Source organism: Magnolia sinica, chromosome 13, assembly GCF_029962835.1.
Source record: "Magnolia sinica isolate HGM2019 chromosome 13, MsV1, whole genome shotgun sequence".
Lineage (NCBI taxonomy): Eukaryota > Viridiplantae > Streptophyta > Magnoliopsida > Magnoliales > Magnoliaceae > Magnolia > Magnolia sinica.
The window spans coordinates 25,607,232-25,626,584 of record NC_080585.1 but is presented as its reverse complement, the minus strand read 5'-3'; positions in this window follow the sequence as shown (position 1 = coordinate 25,626,584).

Sequence of the window (19,353 nt, the reverse complement as noted above, 5' to 3'; positions counted from 1 at the left end):
TTGCATCTATCTTTCGATTTGACAGTGATGACGTGATGTACCTTTTGAAAAGCTTTGTACTTGTAGCCATCAGGACTTATAATGAAGAGCGTTGCTTGGTAATTTGATCATGGATCTTCATGCTCAGGTATTATTATATATAGATATATATACATCAAAAAAAATTCAGTCAAAAATCTTCCTTGTGGTGCGCCGAACTTGGGACTTGGTGTATGGAAGTCGAGTGTCAGATTCGGGGCATCACGAAAGCTGTCCGTTCCTGGATTTGGGGTGTGACAAGCCATGGCGAACTTCATTGCTGAAGTGACACCACGAGCAGATTCAATGACTTCGAATACCGAGCCTACTGAAGAATTGACAGTCGCTTCTCTCGAGTCATCGCCCGACCCAATCTCCTGGAAGCTATATGTTGATGGCTCCTCCAACTCTCAGGTAAGCGGGGCAGGAGTAGTCTTAGAAACTCTCGATCAGACCTACATGCAGTATGCCTTAAGACTTGGATTTCAAGCCTCAAACAATACAGCAGAATATGAATCTTTATTGCTCGGCCTTTAACTCACGGCCAGTTTAGGCGTTACACATCTTAATGTCTTCAGCGATTCACAACTGGCCATAAATTAGGTTACGAGCGTGTATCAAACACGAAAAGAACAACTAAAAGCATACATGGAGAAAGCGAAAGAATTGATCGACAGCTTTTAGCTATGCGTCGTCACTCGGATCCCTTGGATCGAAAATGCCAGAGCCAATCCATTAGCAAAACTTGCCTCAGCCGATGAAGACGACATACCCAGGTTTGTTCCGATCAAGTACGTAGTTAAACCAAGTATCAATGAACTGGTTAGCTCAACCGTACACACAATTCATTCGGAACCTACTTGGCTCGACCGAACGTTCGATATCTCGACAATGAAGAGTTGCTAGAAGATCGCGCCGAGGCTCGATGATTAAAGATCCGAGGTTCTCGCTATACCATTCTTAATGGGATACTGTATAAAAAGGGTTTCTATGCTCATTTATTATGATGCCTAAATCCCGATGAAGCCAATTACATACTACGGGAGATCCATGAAGGGATTTGTGGAAGTCACTCGGGAGGGTGAGTATTCGTACACAAGGTTTTACGTCAAGGATACTACTGGCCGACTGTCCAACACGATGCTCATAAGCTCATCCAAAGATGCGACAAATGTCAAAGGTTCGTCGCCATTCCAAGGCAACCTCCGGAGGAGCTGACTCTAATGACCGGTCCTTAGCCCTTCACACAGTGGGGAATCGATATTATCGGATTACTCCCCATGGGAAAAGGCCAAATCAAGTTCGCTGTCGTAGCAGTGGACTACTTCACAAAGTGAGCCGAGGCAGAGACTTTGGCGAAGATAACCGAACAGAAAATCAGGGACTTTCTATGGAAAAACATTATCTGTCAGTTTGGTATACCTTGGACTATTGTTACTGACAATGGAAAGCAGTTTGATAACAGAAGCTTTTGAGAGATGTGCGATAATCTTGAAATCAGGAATGTATACGCATCACCCCATCATCCTCAGACGAACGGATAGATTGAGTCGGTCAATAAGATCATCAAACAACACCTCCGAATTAAGCTTGACCGAGCCAAAGGAGCATGGGTCGAAGAACTCCTAGAGATATGTGGGTATACCGAACTACGGTTCAAAATGCTACATGAGAAATTCCTTTCTCCCCTACTTATGGCTCAGAAGCCGTTACCCCAGTCGAGATTGGGCTACCTTCAGCCCGAGTCAATTCGTTTAACAAAGAGGATAATGAAGAACTCTTGGCCCTCGGACTTGACCTTGTGGACGAACAAAGAGAACGAGCTCGGCTACGAACTATGGCTCGGCAGTAACAAGTAGCTCGGTTTTATAATGCCGAATCAATGTCAGGCAATTTCGAATCAGGGACATGGTTCTTCGAAAAACGTTCATCAACACTAAGGAATTTAGTGCGGGCACACTGGGACCCAACTAGGAAGGACCCTATATCGTCTCAAGCACCATCTGACCAGGAACATATCGATTGAAAGACCTAACCGAACAATTACTACCTCATCCAAAGAATGTTGAGCATCTAAAAGTCTACTATCCCTAGGTCAGCCTAGCGAAGTGCTCAGAAAGACTCAAAATTGACAAACATGTAAACCGAATCAAAATGAGAAAGAAAACCAAATATATTCATTCATCAGTATGTTTGTTACATTGAGTTATATCTTGCTTCGGCATTACATTGGTAAAGTAAAAGGCTTAAAAGCAAAAGGGAAGAAGGTTGGCCGCGACATGCGAGTTTCTTCCTTAGCTGAGGGTACTCTCGAGCCTGCCTTGGAGCTCGATCGGTTTGGAAAGTAGGTGTGAGTGCCAAAAATGGAGCTGATGATGGTACCAAAAATCCAGCTCCTAGGTTCGCCAGGAACTGACTCAAGAAGTGGTTTAGACTTAGCTACTACCACTGGGAGCAACCTTAGCAACCTCAGGAGCTGCCTCGGTTTCGACTTCGACATCAGCCGCGGCTTCAGCAGGTTCGGCAGCCTCGACCTCCTGACCCTCAGACCCGGAGGCACCATCATCAAATCCCGAGAGATCAAGGTCGGGAAAAGACTACTTCATCAGTTGGATACAAGCTGCATATCCACTCTGATACAAGCGATCCCTCTCTTCCCCAAACTCTTGGGATCCGAGAAAGGCCTGTACGACCTGATCCTTGACCTCCTTGATGACCCTCTGAATAGTAGCCTCGGCTTAAGCCTTGGTTCGAGCTAGTTTATCCGTGTAAGAGGCATGAGCCTGACGGATTCGCCGACTCTCTTCTTGAGCCTCTGTCAGTAGCGAAACCACTCGAACACATTCCGCTTTGGCGTCAGCGGCGGCCTTTCTAGCGAGTCCCAATTCGCTCGACAGAATTTCAGCCCGAGCCAAGGCAGCCTCGACTTTTCCTCCCGCCTTAGCTGCCTGTTGTTGAGTTGTAGTCAGATCCGAGCAGGCCTTAACCAAACAAGGGGCCAGCTGCAAAAGGAAAATGTGAAGTTAGATTAAGTCATCAATAGAAAAAATCACAAAAAAAAGAGAAAATTCACCGACATTACCTCAAGAGTATCTTTGCCGCATGACCAAGAGTTTGCACCGAAGAGACATTATAAAGACTAGCGAAGTCTGTCTCGCTCCCATGAGCGATGACCCAATGGTTATCCTCGATATGACCTACTGGAAAGGCGAGGGCTCATGTTGAGTCATCCCCCCTCCTGAAGTCTCCCCTCTCTGCTACTCTCTGCTCCTCTCTTAGTTCCGAGACTCGCTTTGTAATGGGTCCCGGCTCAGAAGCCACTTGAGACTCAGTAGGAGCCGTTCTTGCCTCTTCCGGCCTCTCTTCAGGGTCAAAAAGTATGACGATAGTCAGGATGACTGGAGCAGGGGCGACTGGGGCAGATGACTCTTTAGCCTTCGGAGCCGTCTTCGCCTTCTTTGAAGGCTGAGGCTCCGACAGAAGCACCGACCTCGGAGGAGCCTTCATTTTTTACGCCGGTTTCAGAAAGGACCGAGCTTCAGCCATTTCTTTATCAGATAAGGTAAAGAGTTAGGAAAAATCCAAGAGAAACGCGTCAGAATGAATAGAGGATACCTGTCATGGCAGAGTCTAGGCCCGAGAGAAAAAGATGCTCTGGTTGAAAAAGATTCTTCCAAGACCGATCTTCCGGACTTAGCGCCCTCAATTCCTTGATCCGAGCTAAAGCGTTGGCGCCTAACTTCGGCCTTTTCTTAGGGATGCCTGCAAAAACGCGTTCAGTCAGACTCAGAAGAATCATAGTAAGAAAAGACACAGAAAGGACACGCTGAGTCACCTGCTACAGAGAACGCCCGAGGAATGCGAGGTCCAAAGAGCTCAAACTCGGCGATCTCTCAACGACCGCACGCCCATAACCACCTCTCTCTCCAACGCTTGTTAGAGGTAGGAGGGTCGGTTATTAAAGGACTGCCCTTGTTTCGCCAAGCGCACAGGAAGTACCAGCCGGATTGTTGAGGGTTTGGTCGTACTTGGTGCAGATAGAGGAACTCATCAATGGTCAATGGGGGCTGCTCTGCCTCATCCCACAACACTGACCATCCGAATAAGTTCCTCCACCTATTTGGAACTATTTACCCGGGAGCGATTTAGAGTCGGGAAAGAAAATCCTGAGCAACGGGTTGAAGGGGCAGACGTAAGCCACATTGCATGACGACTTGAAAAATCACGACCATCTCAGGAGGAGGATGGTCGGGCAATTCACTCGGGAGAGGAAGGTGAAGAATAACTGAATCGGAGACATGGTACCCGACTCAAATTCTATCCAAGTCCGCTTAAGTTAAGACCGAAGAGATCGGACCCTTCTGCTTATCTCCAGCCTCCCCTTCCTCGTCTGCCGACTCAGCGACCCGAGCCGACCTCCTAAGAGGAACCGACTCAGTGGTTTCCTTGTCCTCTTCTTCCAAGTCATCCCTAAGAGGATTAGGTCTCCTAGGGGCAGCCCACAATGACATGCCTCCAGAAGGACCTGCCGAAGCAGGACGCTCCGCTGAAGTTTTAGAGACCTTTTCAGAAAACTGGAAAGCTTCATTGGCACCAATCGCCATCTCCGTCAGCAATAAGGGCGATTCCGAGACATTCCAAAGATGTCTCGTTTCGTCCTCATCACCGAAAATCTCCTCCCGGGGACTTGAAAGACCACGCATAGCCATTGAAACTGAAAAGGGAAGGGAGGGAGAGAGTTAAAACTCACCAGAGAGGCAAAAAACACAGAACAGAGAAGCTAAAAGGAAAAAGGGAATGGAAATGGCGGAGGAAACGACAACAGAGAAAAAAGAGGAAACAGGGGGAGAAAGAGCAAATGCGTGGAAATGGGGAAATGGCGTCCCGCTCCTCCTTTTATAGCCCTGCCACATGGTAGAGGCATTTGAGGAGGAGTCGAATCGATGCCTGTTTCAACTCTCCCGCCCGACATGTGGCGCACGCCGATTGACGTAAGTAACATCCTCGCCACGCGTCCGACGCTCATAAGCGAACGGAACGTTTTGACGGCTGTCTGCTCGTGCGACCTCAAGCAACGAACCGACGCACGTTAAGAACGACACAAGAAGCATAGTCTTTAGGGAACACCGACTTAAAGACTCATTACTCCCTAGTGTCGACATAGTTGACACAAGGAGTAAGGGGGCTTACTATTGGTAAAAAATATGACAAGTTCGGATACCCAGTTATGGAATGGACCAACTTTACAGACACAACCCGAAGACCCAAGGTAACGGGTCCGGCCGAGGCATGACAGTAAAGTCTAAAGGAGAGAGACTTATCTTGGATTGTAGGAAATGAATCCTGATTGAGACTCAAAGAGTCAAGAGCTATAAGCAAAATATATAAGACGCGTTAAGTTGACTCGGCTAACGAGCCAACAACGTCTAAAGGACTAACTAAGGTCCCAAGGCTAGAAATTGTCCGATCGATTGTAAAGCCGATTCATGTTAAGACAGTTGTAATATCGGTTATCGGAGTAAAAAGGAGTATCGATTACGAGCCGACTCTGTTTCATCCGATAGAAGATAAAAAGCCATGTCTTTGCAACCAGCCGAGACTCATCTATTGTTAGAGTTGGTCAAGGCCGAGCCAAGCAAGGAAGAAACGGTGTAAGCATGAATACCGTTCCGAAAATCTTGTGAAAAGATTCCTGACTTTGAAAATCTCGGGATCGGGAAGCATCCGTAAGCAGATTGCAATCAAATCAAATCTCCTAAGATTTGGGAAAGAATCCCTGCACGACGGGACCCCTCACTCCTATAAAAGAAGAACGTTTCCAAGATCAAAGGTACTCCAAAAACCCTTCTCAAAACCCTTCCTATGCGGTCCAGTCACTGACTTTAGTATCGGAGGGTCCCCGGCTCTAGCCAGGGTCTCCTTTGTCTCATCCTTGTGCAGGCGATAGAAGGGAAGGTTCACTAGTTTTTTTGCATCAACAAGTCTCTTTTCTTATTTTCTATTAAATCATAGTTACAAAAGCTGGTAGGAGGTTAAATTAAATTTTTGCATCAACATATACCCATTTCAAACCCCACATAGGTGTGGGCGTGGATGCATGCATATCCGTTAGTGGGTATGGTATGATATTATCCTGTACCTAGCTGAACCCAGCTCAGAATGTCATTGGATGCCTACCATAACAAGGTAGACAGATCGTACGAACTTTCACGTGACGTGCCAAGGGGCTCTCGGTAGATGGACGGCGTGTGTGTCTACTGGGATGCCGCCTAGAAATCCATTCCTTCCATCAGATTCACCGTCTCACGTTACGATACGAGATAAAAAAATTGAAGCAGATCTAAAACTCTAGTGGACCTCACGATAGGAAACAGCCATCGTTGAGACCTTTCCGTGGCCTAACATGATGTTTTTATTGCATCCAAACCGTTCATTAGGTTTTCTCCTCAGTTGGGATGAACTGGAAAAACATATATTAGCCTGGTCCTGTCTACGTTCAATCCCCACTACTTCACACATCCTGTTGAGAATCACCTTATGAACGGTTGAATTGCGTATAAAGATCACAGCGGGCCCAAGAAGGTTTAAATGTTCCACGTTTCCATCCCAACTGTATCCTGTGGTGTGCCCTACCTGAGTTTTTGTATCTATCTGATTTTTATGATCATATGCTGAATGATCTGGAGAAACTGAATGGACGGAGTGGATGTGACACGGACATCACGTTGGGACACGTGAATTTGAAGATCTAAGGCATATGGAGCATGTATCCAGGTCGTTAGTACAAAGAAACTGCAATGGATTGCTCGTGCCTAAAAACATCGCGGATAAGAAAATCGCAACCGTTTCATTGGCGGCCTAAATATAGACGGTTAGAGAGTAGACACAACAATGGTCCGAAATAAGAACCATTGATGTGATGGATATGATCATTCAATCTGAAATGATTCTGCAAGTCACTCATCCATGATATATTCCATCAAATCAACGGTCTAGATCCCCAATACATGGTTTCCACCTGTAACCAATAAACGCATCATGTGTTAAGAGGTGGGTTTCCAGTGCGCAAGTCGGGGCAAGTGGAGCCAGCAGGGGGATGGCCAATCCCAAAAATTCTCAAACATTGGAAAAGTCCTGGCCCTTCAGTAAATGGACAATTAAGAGCGAAAAACGTTCAACCATCATATAAACGATCTGGATCGTTTAAATGAGGGTCCCACTTGCACAATTGAAAACCCTAGTGAGATTGTACAATCCATGGGTTTGGTCACTCTATAATCCTAGTCCACATGCAAACTCAACTCGTCCAACTCGTTCAAACCTAACTCGATCCAAATCAAATGGATCCAAATTGGGTAGATTTTGCCTAATCCAAACTCAAACAGAGACGGGTACAGGTAACTCAATTCAAGTAACTTGAAATCCAACTCGATATTGATGAAACCCGACTCATGTGTGTACATACACTGTGGGCAAAGGTTCTATGCCTCATGTGAACTTTCCATAAGGTCAAGTTGTGTGGGCCTTACCATGATGCCTGTTGAACATCTACCCCATGAGTCAGATGCACCATTCCATGGTGGGTCTCGGGCTTAAAAATCAAGTCAATCCATAACTTTTGTGAGCCACACCACATACAAAAGTTGAGATGGGTTACCCTCCTATTAAAACATTAATAATCATTTATTAGGACCATCGAGATGTAGTTCACAAATCCAACCCATCCATTATGTATGTCCAACTTAGATGAGGGGTGAGACTAAGTTCCAGATTCATCCAAACTTAAGGTGAGCCCAACCGAGTGATTTCATATGTTTTAGGAATGTCTTCACATGATTTTAGATGTTATGGCTCACTTGAGTTCTGTATACAACTGATTTTTGAGATATCACATAATTTAAAGGGGACCCATCAAACGCACAGTGTTGACATTCGACACACATCATGATAGGGCCCAACAGCTTGACCTCATGGAAAGTTCCCATGAGGTCAACCGTCTAGAACCATTTCTCACACACACACACACACACACACACACACACACACACACATATATATATATATATATATATATATATATATATATATTCAGATTTGACATCTCATATCTAAGATGCCATGTAGCTGATGTAAAGGTTACAATTTTGACACGTTCACCTAGGTATTGAGTTCTGCTTTTAGCCCATGAATACTCGCTGCTCTTGACCTGACTCGGTGCTGACTTGAGTCACTTGACCCGGCTTGATACTTGTTATCTGGTCAAACTCGGTCCAGATGAGTCCAGGTTAGACCCAGACTTGGATTGGGTCAAGTATGCTGGACTCAGGACTTAGTCAGGTCAAGTTGGTTTCAGACCCATTTCAAAACCAAACTAAGTTGGGTCAACCATGACTCGTTACAACTCAACTCAATGCCCAGCTCTACACATGTAGAGATGGAGAGAGAGGGAGAGTCAAATCGGTCAATGGTCCGTATCTCATTCGTAAGTAACTTCAAAAGTCACTCTTCAAAATCCATGACAACCGAATAAAGTCACTCATTTTATAAAGACTTCGGTACTCTGGCAGAGAGTGATGATTGATACGCGGGCACTGCGCAATTGTGCACCTGGAATACATGCAACTCCAATTAAACCGTCCAAACTGTGATAAAAAGATCAGACGGATTATAAACAGAGAAAACGCTGATTTGGGTTATAACTAGCTGATTGGTTGATATTTATTGGACGGTTTAAATGAAAGATAGCCAGTGGCCCTAATTCATCGAACTTGTGTCCAAGAATCAGATGTTGGACGGTTTACTTGGATTTATTGTATGACACATATGCACATTATGAGTGCCTGCGTATCAAGTACCGCCGTCTGCCGGAGTATCAATGACACTGCTCTTCTCGCTTTTAAAACATGACACTTTGGCAAATTCTGAGTTCCTGCGTGTCAACTCACGGTCTGCCCGAGTATCAAATAACTCCAGTTGTCTAGATCCAATACCATTTTTTCCCTCACACGCGTGAGTAATTTCATACGCTGTCGGGAGAATGTAATAGGCACACGTGTACTTCATTAAACTGCTCAAAGGACCTACTGCATATGGGTACCGGTTTCAAAATCAGATTGGTTATATGATCCTGACCTTGATTAACGGATATCCTTTTTATTATTATTATTATTATTCTTTTGCTGTAATTTGATCATTGCCCATTTTCCTTTCAGACGGTGTAATCAGCCTCCTGGTATGTTTAAATTTGTAGGTTATGGTCCATTGGTAGAGGGATGCACTGTTTAGAAGACATCTCAACCGTACATACAGGGTAATGCATCCATCGGGTCCATCTATCTATTGATAACTAGCATTGAAGGGTTATGTTTCTAAAGTTACGATTATTAATGATCTTATTGTTGCTGTTAAATCAGGATATGTGGCCACATGTATAATGAATTGCCCAATTTTAGTTAAACATTTGTGAATAGATTAGATGTCAAGGTGTTTAAGGGTCATGTTTGACTTGAATCAAATTGAATGCTTGTGACCTTGGGCATTAAAGTAGTTGGATTAAACCAATTCAATAAAGATTAGCTTGATTAGTTTGTCTAGATGAATCCTTTTTATCTTTAAAATAAGAATTTCTCATTTGATAGTGATAGCTTAATTAGATTGTGTTTCTTAGTAAAAGCATTAAAAGATAGATAAATTAAAAATAAAGACTTAGTCTCCAATTGTATTAATTAGAATATTAATGCAATACAATTGGTAAAAGGAAAAATAAATATGTAGAAGAGATAATCTACAACAGTGTATATTGGTCAAATGGTTGTAGTCTTTATGGTGCTATAGACCTAAACGGTCATGTAAAATTACATACGATTATGGTACAAGGTCAACATCTGATCGGAGATTACCAAGGACTCTGTTATTTATATTAATGTACTACCGTATTGTAGCGATGCGTTGGACAATAATAGAACTAAGCTAAGAAGATAATCCAGGGGTTTTATAAGCCTGTTGTAGCATGGTTAGACAGAGGTGAAGAAAACTAAAATTAAATTAATAAATATTCATAGAAGGCAAAAAAAGATAAGCAAGGTAGAACTTAAAAGTTTGTGTGTGATTGTATTAGTGTGAGGCCCGTAGATCTTCTTCATATCTTACTTTTATAAACTCTAAAAGGCGGTGGCCATGCATAGCATTTGGCAACAGGAGAGATCTCATCCAACTCTCCTTAATCCTTCGTGTAAATGTAGCCCATCACATTCGGCCGCGTATATAGGAAAGATCACATAAGTAAGGTGCATATGAAACTTTGCTGGTGTCTTTATAATGATCGCAAGTTCCATCATTGATCTCATGTTTTTCATTATTATGAACATAGATTTTTCCTAAAGCTTTTGTCCAACAATCGATCGCCATGTTGCAGTCCTTGCATAGCTTGCAAATTCTCCTGCTAGAAATACAAATGCCACTATTGTGATAGAATTGTTCCTTAGATCACCGTACATGGGTTTGTTACTCAAACTTTCGTTAGTTGCCATTAAATCAAGGAAATATATCACTCTGATACTAAGAAATGCAGGGAAGGATGTGATAAAGAAGATCACTTTCTACCTTAAGTGTGCAAAACTTTAAATTCAAAAGGGGTAAAAAAAAATAAAATTAAAATTAAAATTAAAATTTTTATTAATCAATAATTGTGTAATCTATATGTTCTTAATGAGAATACTAATAAAGAAAAATTAAAACCATAATTTATAATTACCAAAAATAGTAAAAATTTAACCTTAATAAAAGTCTTTAAGTATATCAAAACTCTTTAAAAGCTTAACTTCTAAAAATAAAAAGTTCAAATAAACCTTGTTAGAAGAGTCCAGGGATTATTACAAGTAATTTCTTCTTCTTCTTCTTCTTCTTTTTTTCTGTTTTTTTTTTTCTTTTTTTAAATTTTATTTTAAAGATGAAAATCTAAAATTCTAAAAATAAGTAAATATGATAAAAATTGGAATAATTAAAAATGGTAAAAAATAAAATAAAATAAATCCCAGCTTGAAACTAAAAGCATGCATTTTCTTACGAAATAGATGGACGCAATTACAATGTGGATTGGTTGACCCCAAATTGACCATTACACTAGAGATTAGTAGGTTGTACATCCCGTAACGATATTCAGATCAAAAGTTATCGCTAATTTATAGTTCACATTTCAAATAACAATTTCTCCTCAAATGAATTGAATTTCTTTGAACTATACGTGCATAGGCCCTGTTACATCATGTCCTACGTAGAATGGTCCCGATTACGATAAACTACTTCGACTTTTATTTCACCTATTTTTGATCCATTAATACTAAGAATGTATTTGTCCCACATCTTACATCACTTCTCCTTATAAATTCACTTGATTCCTTATAATCGGTGGCTGAGTAGATAATCAATTTAACAGGGCTTATACATATACACGTGCAATCGGCTCAATTGAATCTCATTAATCAAGCATTACACGTGTGGGTATATGCCCTAATTGAAGCCAAGACCCATGGTTTATAAATAAACGTGATTTTAGTGCTCCATCAACGATGGGATCATAACTTTGGTACTTTGGATAGCTGTACGTCAGCCACGTGTGAGTGAGGAGGATGAGTCACTCCATTTTCAAAAACATGGCAAAGTAACATAGTAGTGTAGCTTTTGGCAAGGAGACCGGGATGAGCCATACAGAGGGCTGTGTTCTGTTCGTGGGAAGTGGAAACCTTCCCACTTTTTTGTTTTTTTTTTTTTAAAAAATAAAAAAAAAATAAAAAAAAGAAAAGCTTATTGGTACACCCCCACTGTCAGTTCACACTTCACTGTTAGCCACCCCATTTAGGGATCAATACCAAGACCTTAGTGTTGAATCGAGGTATCTGTCACTCGGTTTACCACTTGAGCTTCCCACTCCACAAGGCATATGTGCCTTTAGATCATTACCATCCATGCCACCTATCCGGACCGTCCATTAGCTCCATTCACTCTTCGTTCGCTTCTTTGAGAAGTCATGCTTATCCAATGATGTAAATTGTCCAGTAGGTTGCTTGCAAAAATGGATGGAGAATGTAGTTACGAGAAGATGAATCTATTCACAAATTTTAAGGACCATCATATTGCTCTGATTTTTTTAAAAGTACAAGAGGGATGGACTGGGAATGATGGACGGTTCAGATGGATGACTTTTATGTTGAAACGTATTACTATAACTGTGTGAATGTGGGACTTTCCACACACACACAGACTACTATATCATTTCTAATACTAAAGGGGAGTTTTGGAAAGCGGATGGGAGGAGGCTTGGGTGGATCCCCGGATCCACTCAGGTCAGTGTATCCCTGAATGTGGGGGTCACCATAATGAATTTGTCTTATATCCATGCCGTCCTTCTGTTTTATTTTAGGAAATGATCCGAAAAATTCAGAAGATCCAAATCTCAAGTGGATCACAACATAGGAAACAGTGTTGATTAAACACCCATCCTTAAAAACTTCTTGGGGCCACTGGAATGATTATTTACCATCCAACCTTTTTATAAGGTCACAAATACCTTGATGAAAGGATCACACATTATTATCTGCATTCAAAACTTTTGCGGTCTCGATAAGTTTTTAATGGTCAACCACCACTGTTTCACGTAGTGGGGTCTACCTTGGATTTGGATATGGTGCATTTCGGGGATCATGCTCTAAAATGTTCCGAAGAAACGGATAGACGGCGTGGATATAAGTTTCATATATGAAGGTGGGCCCCACAGTTAGGGATCCACTGAAGTCGTGTCCAACCGGGGTCGTAGTAAATCCGCATCACGCACACGAGCCTTCCCCTCAGAGCAGGCGCCAAACGGGCAATATGGGAGCCATCTTAGCTGTACACATAAGACAATCCGTACCGTTAAGATAATCAAAAGCAAAACTCGGGGTGGTCCACTCATCAAGAAGAGCAAACCTGTACATTGAATATGGACCGTCGGCAAGTTCTTCAACCACCCACACTTTTTCTATACAGCCAGTGGTTCGCCTCGTAAGTGGACCAGGATGATTTTTTGCTTATGGTCATATTGACGGCAGAGGCCACCTTATAAACACTTGCCTAGATGGCACGTGGGCTGCGTTAAAAGGGGAGCGGATTAGGTGAGAACCCAGCTTCATCCTACACGGTGCGGCCCTTACCCTGGGGCCCACCTTGATGTATGTATTCTGTATCCACGCCGTTCATTTGTTTTTCCAGATTATATTAGTGGACGATACCAAAAATTAATCAGATAAAATCATAAGGTGGACCACACAATAGGAAACAGTGGTGATTGAACGCCCAACCTTCAAAAAATTCCTAGGGCTACCTTAATGTTTCTTTAGTATTTAGTTTCCATCCAATCTGTTTATAAGATCAAATATTACTGGATGAAGGTAAAAAAAACAAATATCTGATCCTATCCATCTGTGACCCAATAATGTTCAATCACCACTGTTTCTTATGTTATGATCGAGATGATAATTGGATCTGCTTCAGTTTTTGGATAATGACTGTAATTTATCTGGAAAAACGGATGGACGGTGTGGATAAAGAATAAATATATCAAGGTGGGCCCCTCTATAAGGGTCGCACCGTCTTGGATAAGGCCGGGGTCTCACCCAATCCGCTCCCGCGGTAAATGCGGGAAACGGATTGGCTACTCCCTGGTCAGTGCTCTGTGGGCTCCAACATGATGTATTCTTTTCATCAATGCCGTCCATATATTTTTCTAGATCATTTTATTATATTAGAGAAAAAATGAGATGCAAAAAAATTTCAAGTGGACCACATTACAGGAAAAAGTGTTGAATGAATTTCGACCATTAAAAACTTTTTGGGGGGCATAAAAGTTTTGGATCAAGCTGATATTTGTTTTTACCCTTCATCTGGGTCTGTATGAGTTAATCAACATATTGGATGTCAAATAAACAATACAGTGGGCCTTAAAAGGATTTTAATGGTGGATATCCAATCACTATTGTTTTCGTATGGTGTGATCCACCTGAGACTTATATTCTTGTAATTTTTTGTATCAAGCACTAAAATGATCTGAAAAAACGAATGAACGGAATGGATGAAGCAGATACGTCATGGTGGACCCACAGAGCACCGACCACTAGCCACGGGGCTGGTGGCAGGGATAGTAGCCAATCCGTTCTCCTAAAGGTGCACATGGAAAGGGTGAGTAGACGTGGCAAAACTCCCAAAAGAGTTTTCTTTTTATCCACCAACTTATGGTGGGCCAATTTCGTACAGATGGCAAACGTTTACAAGATCCGGACCAATCATCTGGTAGGCCATATCTTGGATGGCCATATCCCAAAATTCAAAACGATTGGACAGTCTTATTTCTTTGATTGAAGGTTTTCTGGAAGAAAAAATGGACAGTCAAAGAAACTTTGGTTGTCTTCTTCTGATGCATTACAGTTTTGTTTCACCAAAAGTCTTCCCATATGATGGTCACGATTGACGGCCTGATTGGTGTCACGTCGTTGGATGTGTTCCACCCAGTGAAAATCCTGTCGTACGATTGGTTCGGATCTTGATACCGACCTGCGGGTCTTTACACAGTATAAACCGTTTTTTTTTTTTTTTTTGAAAAATCGTCCCCTTGGTTCGGTAATCCAGACCATTGGACTATTAAGTCCCACCGTTGATAGACTACCATACTGGAAGATCACAGCGAACCAATCTTGATACATTGCTTTCTCAGTTCTCAGTTGAATGTGGACCATTGTCGTTTTCTCTTCTTAACAGTCTATCCGTTGGCCACGCATATGGAGGAGGGAATAATCCACTGAATAGGAGATGCAAGAGATCAATGGTCAGGATTACGAATACATGGCCCACTTGTCACAATTGACAAAACCATGTACGTTGTGGAAAACGCGGTCGTGGGACGTATAATTCCTCACCCCTCTCTTCATGGGTTTTGATTATGATGTCTATGTGATTCTGACATGATAGATTACTGAGTGTCGGCAAGACCGAAAGAACGGTCCTGATCAATCAGTGAAGTCTATAAGTCTAAAATGCAGGTGAATTGCACCATAATATTATAAAAATGAGTGCTATCATATCATTTTTTTTCTCAAATATACCAAATTCCGTACGTTCGCACGTATGCATGTAAGACGGTCCCACATGCTTTTCGTGGGAGATTCGAACGTCGTGGATGGAGAATGAGAATATTTACCAATCATATAGATGGGAACTATATGCTCGATCGGACTCGGATTCGGTAGTGACTCCTCCTGCCTCAAGTACCCATCTCGGTACTGGTCGCTGCTGGAAAAGCTCCGTGGGCCCACCATGATATATTATTTTATCCACGCCGTCCATCCATTTTCTCAGATCATTTGATGGCATGATACATAAATTAGGACAGATAAAAATCTTAGATGGACCACACCATAGGAAATAGTTATTATTGAACGCTCACTATTAAAAACTTCTTGTGGGCTACGAAAGTTTTGGATCAAGCTGATATTTTTGTTTTCCGTTCATCGGGACTGTGTGATCTAATAAACTGATAAATAAACATTACAGTGGGTCCTAGGACGTTTTTAACTGTGGGAGTCCAATCACAATTTTTTACTATCGTGTGGTTCACCTGAGAATTTTATATACCTCATTTTTGGGCTCATGCACTAAAATGGTCTGATATAATGGATGGACGGTGTGGATATAATACATACATCATGATAGGGTCCACAGAGTCCGTGACTTGGTAATAAGGTTTTCAGCTTTACCAGTGGGGCCCGTTGTTCATTGATCCATACCGTTGTTATGATTGGCCAGACAGTGGATGATCATGTTCCAATAATCTTCCACGCTGTAAGAACCTAGCCACTAATCTTGGGCATTCATGTCAGTTGAATGTGGACTGCGGTTGTATCTCTCGCGGATTGCGGGGAGGGATGCGGATTGTGTCCTACCCCCACCCGGACGGATAGAGCTGATCATATTAGACCCGATTCGGTGGATCCAACCTAATCAGAACCAATCCGAACTATTCCGGACCGAACCGACTGCTTGGATCGGTGCGGATCGGGTATGGATATTCAGATCCAACAGTTTTCGGATCGAGATGGGGTTGTGGTCAATCCAGATCGATCCGATCCAGACTGACCCTATCTGACCCGATTCGGGGTAGTTCTTATCAGTAATTTTACTTTTTCCAATAGTATGGTCTACTTAGAGCTTTGGATATGCATCGATTTTGAGTTCAACCACTGAAATGACCTGGAAAAACGAATGAACGGCGTGGATAAACCACATGCATTCACGATGGGCCCCAACAAAGTTTACTTAGTATAATAAGAAGAGGTTAGCTGGAGTATCATACACAACTATATAGCTGCTGTAGGATACGATAGCTAATGTAGGCTATAGGTTATAGCTGGAGGTGCGTGTCGTGCGAAGACAAGCACTGATGCTCCCTCGAGCTCCGAGTTGTACGAACGGTTTAAAGGAGATCAAAGTTATATGGGCCCCATAGTGATGTATTTATTATATCTACACCGTTCATCTATTTTTAGAGATCATTTTAGAACATTATCCAAAAAATGAATTATATCCAAAGATCATCTGGACCACACCACAAAATAGAAGCGGAGATAATGATTTTCACCACAAAACAATTCATAGGGCCCACCATAACGTTTATTTTCCATCCAATCTGTTCATAAGGTCACAAAGACCTGAATTAAGAAGCAAAACAAATTTTCAAATTGATCCAAAACTTCTGTGAGGCAGTGACCCCAAAAAGGCTATCAATGGTAGACATTCAATCCCCACTGCTTTTTTCAGTGTGGTCCACCTGATAGTTAGATCTACCTTATTTTTCATCTCAAGCCTTAAAATGAGCTCGCCAAATGGATGGACGGTTTGGATATAACACATGTCCCATGATCAGACCCACAGAAACTTGCTAACATAAATGCAATAGCAATGTAGGTTTTGTGCATGGCACGCTGCATGCCGTGTACACCACGCAACGCAGCTGCCTCCCTGTACCGCCTCGAGCTCCGAGTTGTACGAACGGTTCAAATGGGAAGGGAGTGGTCGGTGGTTTGTGGGCCCCAGAATGATGTAATGTGTTTCATCAATGCCGTCCATCTATTTTTCCAGGTCATTTTATGGTGTGAGACAAAAATTGAGGTTATCCAAATCTCAAGTGGAACACATTACAGGAAACAGCGTTGAATGAGCGTTAACCATTAAAAAACTTTTGGGTGCCATAAAAGTTTTAGATCAATCTATTCTTTATTTTTTTTTTTTTATCTGGACGTTTATGACTTAATCAACAAATTAGATTTCAAACAAACAGTACATTGGGCCTTAGGAGGATTTTAATTGTGGATATCCAATCACTATTGTTTTCCTATGGTGTGGTCCACTTGAGATTTATATCCTTCTCATATTTCGGGTCAAGTGATAAAACACACATCATGGTGGATCCCACAGAGCACCGACCACAGCCACCGGGCAGGTGGCCGGGGGAGTAGCCAATCCGTTTCCGCTCATTTCAAATGAGATTAACATCACATGGGCCCCACAATAAAGTATTTATTATATCCATACCGTTTATCCATTTTTTGTGATCATTTTAAAGCGTTTGGAAAAAAATGAATCATATCTAAAGCTTAAATGGACCACACCGAATATAGCAGCGAGGATAATGATTTTCACCATTAAAAGGTCGATCCGAATCGTATCCAATCCGATCTGACTCGGTTCCCTTGACCAAGTCGGACTCGGTTCAGGTCAGGCTAACCGTATGTCAGATCAGTTCGAGTCCTGTGTCCCGGACTCGGTCCCGGATCGGATAGGATTCAGATTAGCCCAAATACATTTCGGACTGAATCGAGTTGGACCGAATCTGATCCGACTCGGTCCGATGCCCAGTTCTACGGACGGATTACCATCCGAGCAGGGCTCTGTGGGGTCCACCGTGATGTAAGTGTTTTATCCAAGGTGTTAATCACTTTTTTTAGATCATTTTAACGTATGAGCTAAAAAGGCTTAAGTGGACCACAAAGTGGAGATTTAATTTCCACCATTAAAAACTTCTTGGGAGCTAGAGAAGTTTCGGATCAAGCTAATATTTGTTTTTTCACTTCATCCACGTCTACACGACCTTATTAATAGGTTGGATGATAACAAAAACATCACAGTGGCCATTAGAAAGGTTTCAACGGTGGGTGTCATTATCAGTTCAGCTTCCTCCGGTGTGGTCCATGGAGCCGTGGACTTGCTTCAATTTTATTTATGTATCTTAAAATGATATGAGAAAAGCAATTAAGGGCTTGGATAAAATAGTTACATCATGGTGGGCCCCATAGAGCCCTGCCCGGATGGATTACCGATTCCACAGATCCAGTGGACCAAACCGGAGGAAGCTGCGGTGATAACGACACCCACCGTTGAAACCTTTCTAATGGCCATTGTGATGTTTTTTTTATCATCCAACGTATTTATAAGGTCATGTAGACGTGGATGAAGTGAAAAAACAAATATATGCTTGGTCCAAAACTTCTCCAGCTCCCAAGAAATTTTTAATGGTGGAAATTAAATCTCCACTTTGTGGTCCACTTAAGCCTTATACCTTGCTCAGTTTTTAGCTGATACTTTAAAATGATCTGAGAGAAGATATTAATGGCTTGGATAAAACACTTACATCATGGTGGGCCCCACAAAGCCCTTGGGTAGGACACAATCCTCGTCCTGCGGGGACACCCAACACCACCGGCCTCCATGGTGGCGGGACTTTGTGGGGCCCACCGTAATGTAGTGTTTTATCATGCCGTCCATCTGTTTTTCCAGCTCATTTTAGGACATCAGTCCATAATCGAAGCATATCCAAACCACAAGTGGACCTCGCCAAAGGAAACGGTGGGGATAATGACTTACACCTTCGAAACCCTCCTATGACCCACAGTGATGTGTATTTGTCATCCAACCCGTTGATAAGGCCACACAGACCAGGATGAAGGGAAAACACAAATATCAGCTTGATCCAAAACTTCTGTGGCCCCCGATATATTTTCAACAAAATCAAGGGAGGATGTATGCTAATTGCACTCGCTCGCTTGCTTTGTGTAAAAGAGGCACACGAGTGCGAGATCTGAACCATTCCTCAAGAAATCCGAGCAACGTATAGGCCATATACAAAATCAGGCCCATATGATCATCAGATGGGAGGAGAAATTCGCACAAATGAATAAACGGTTAAGATAAGTTGATGAATGTTCCAAACTCTTTGTACACGTGAGGTCCACATTATGATCAAATTTCCCCAAA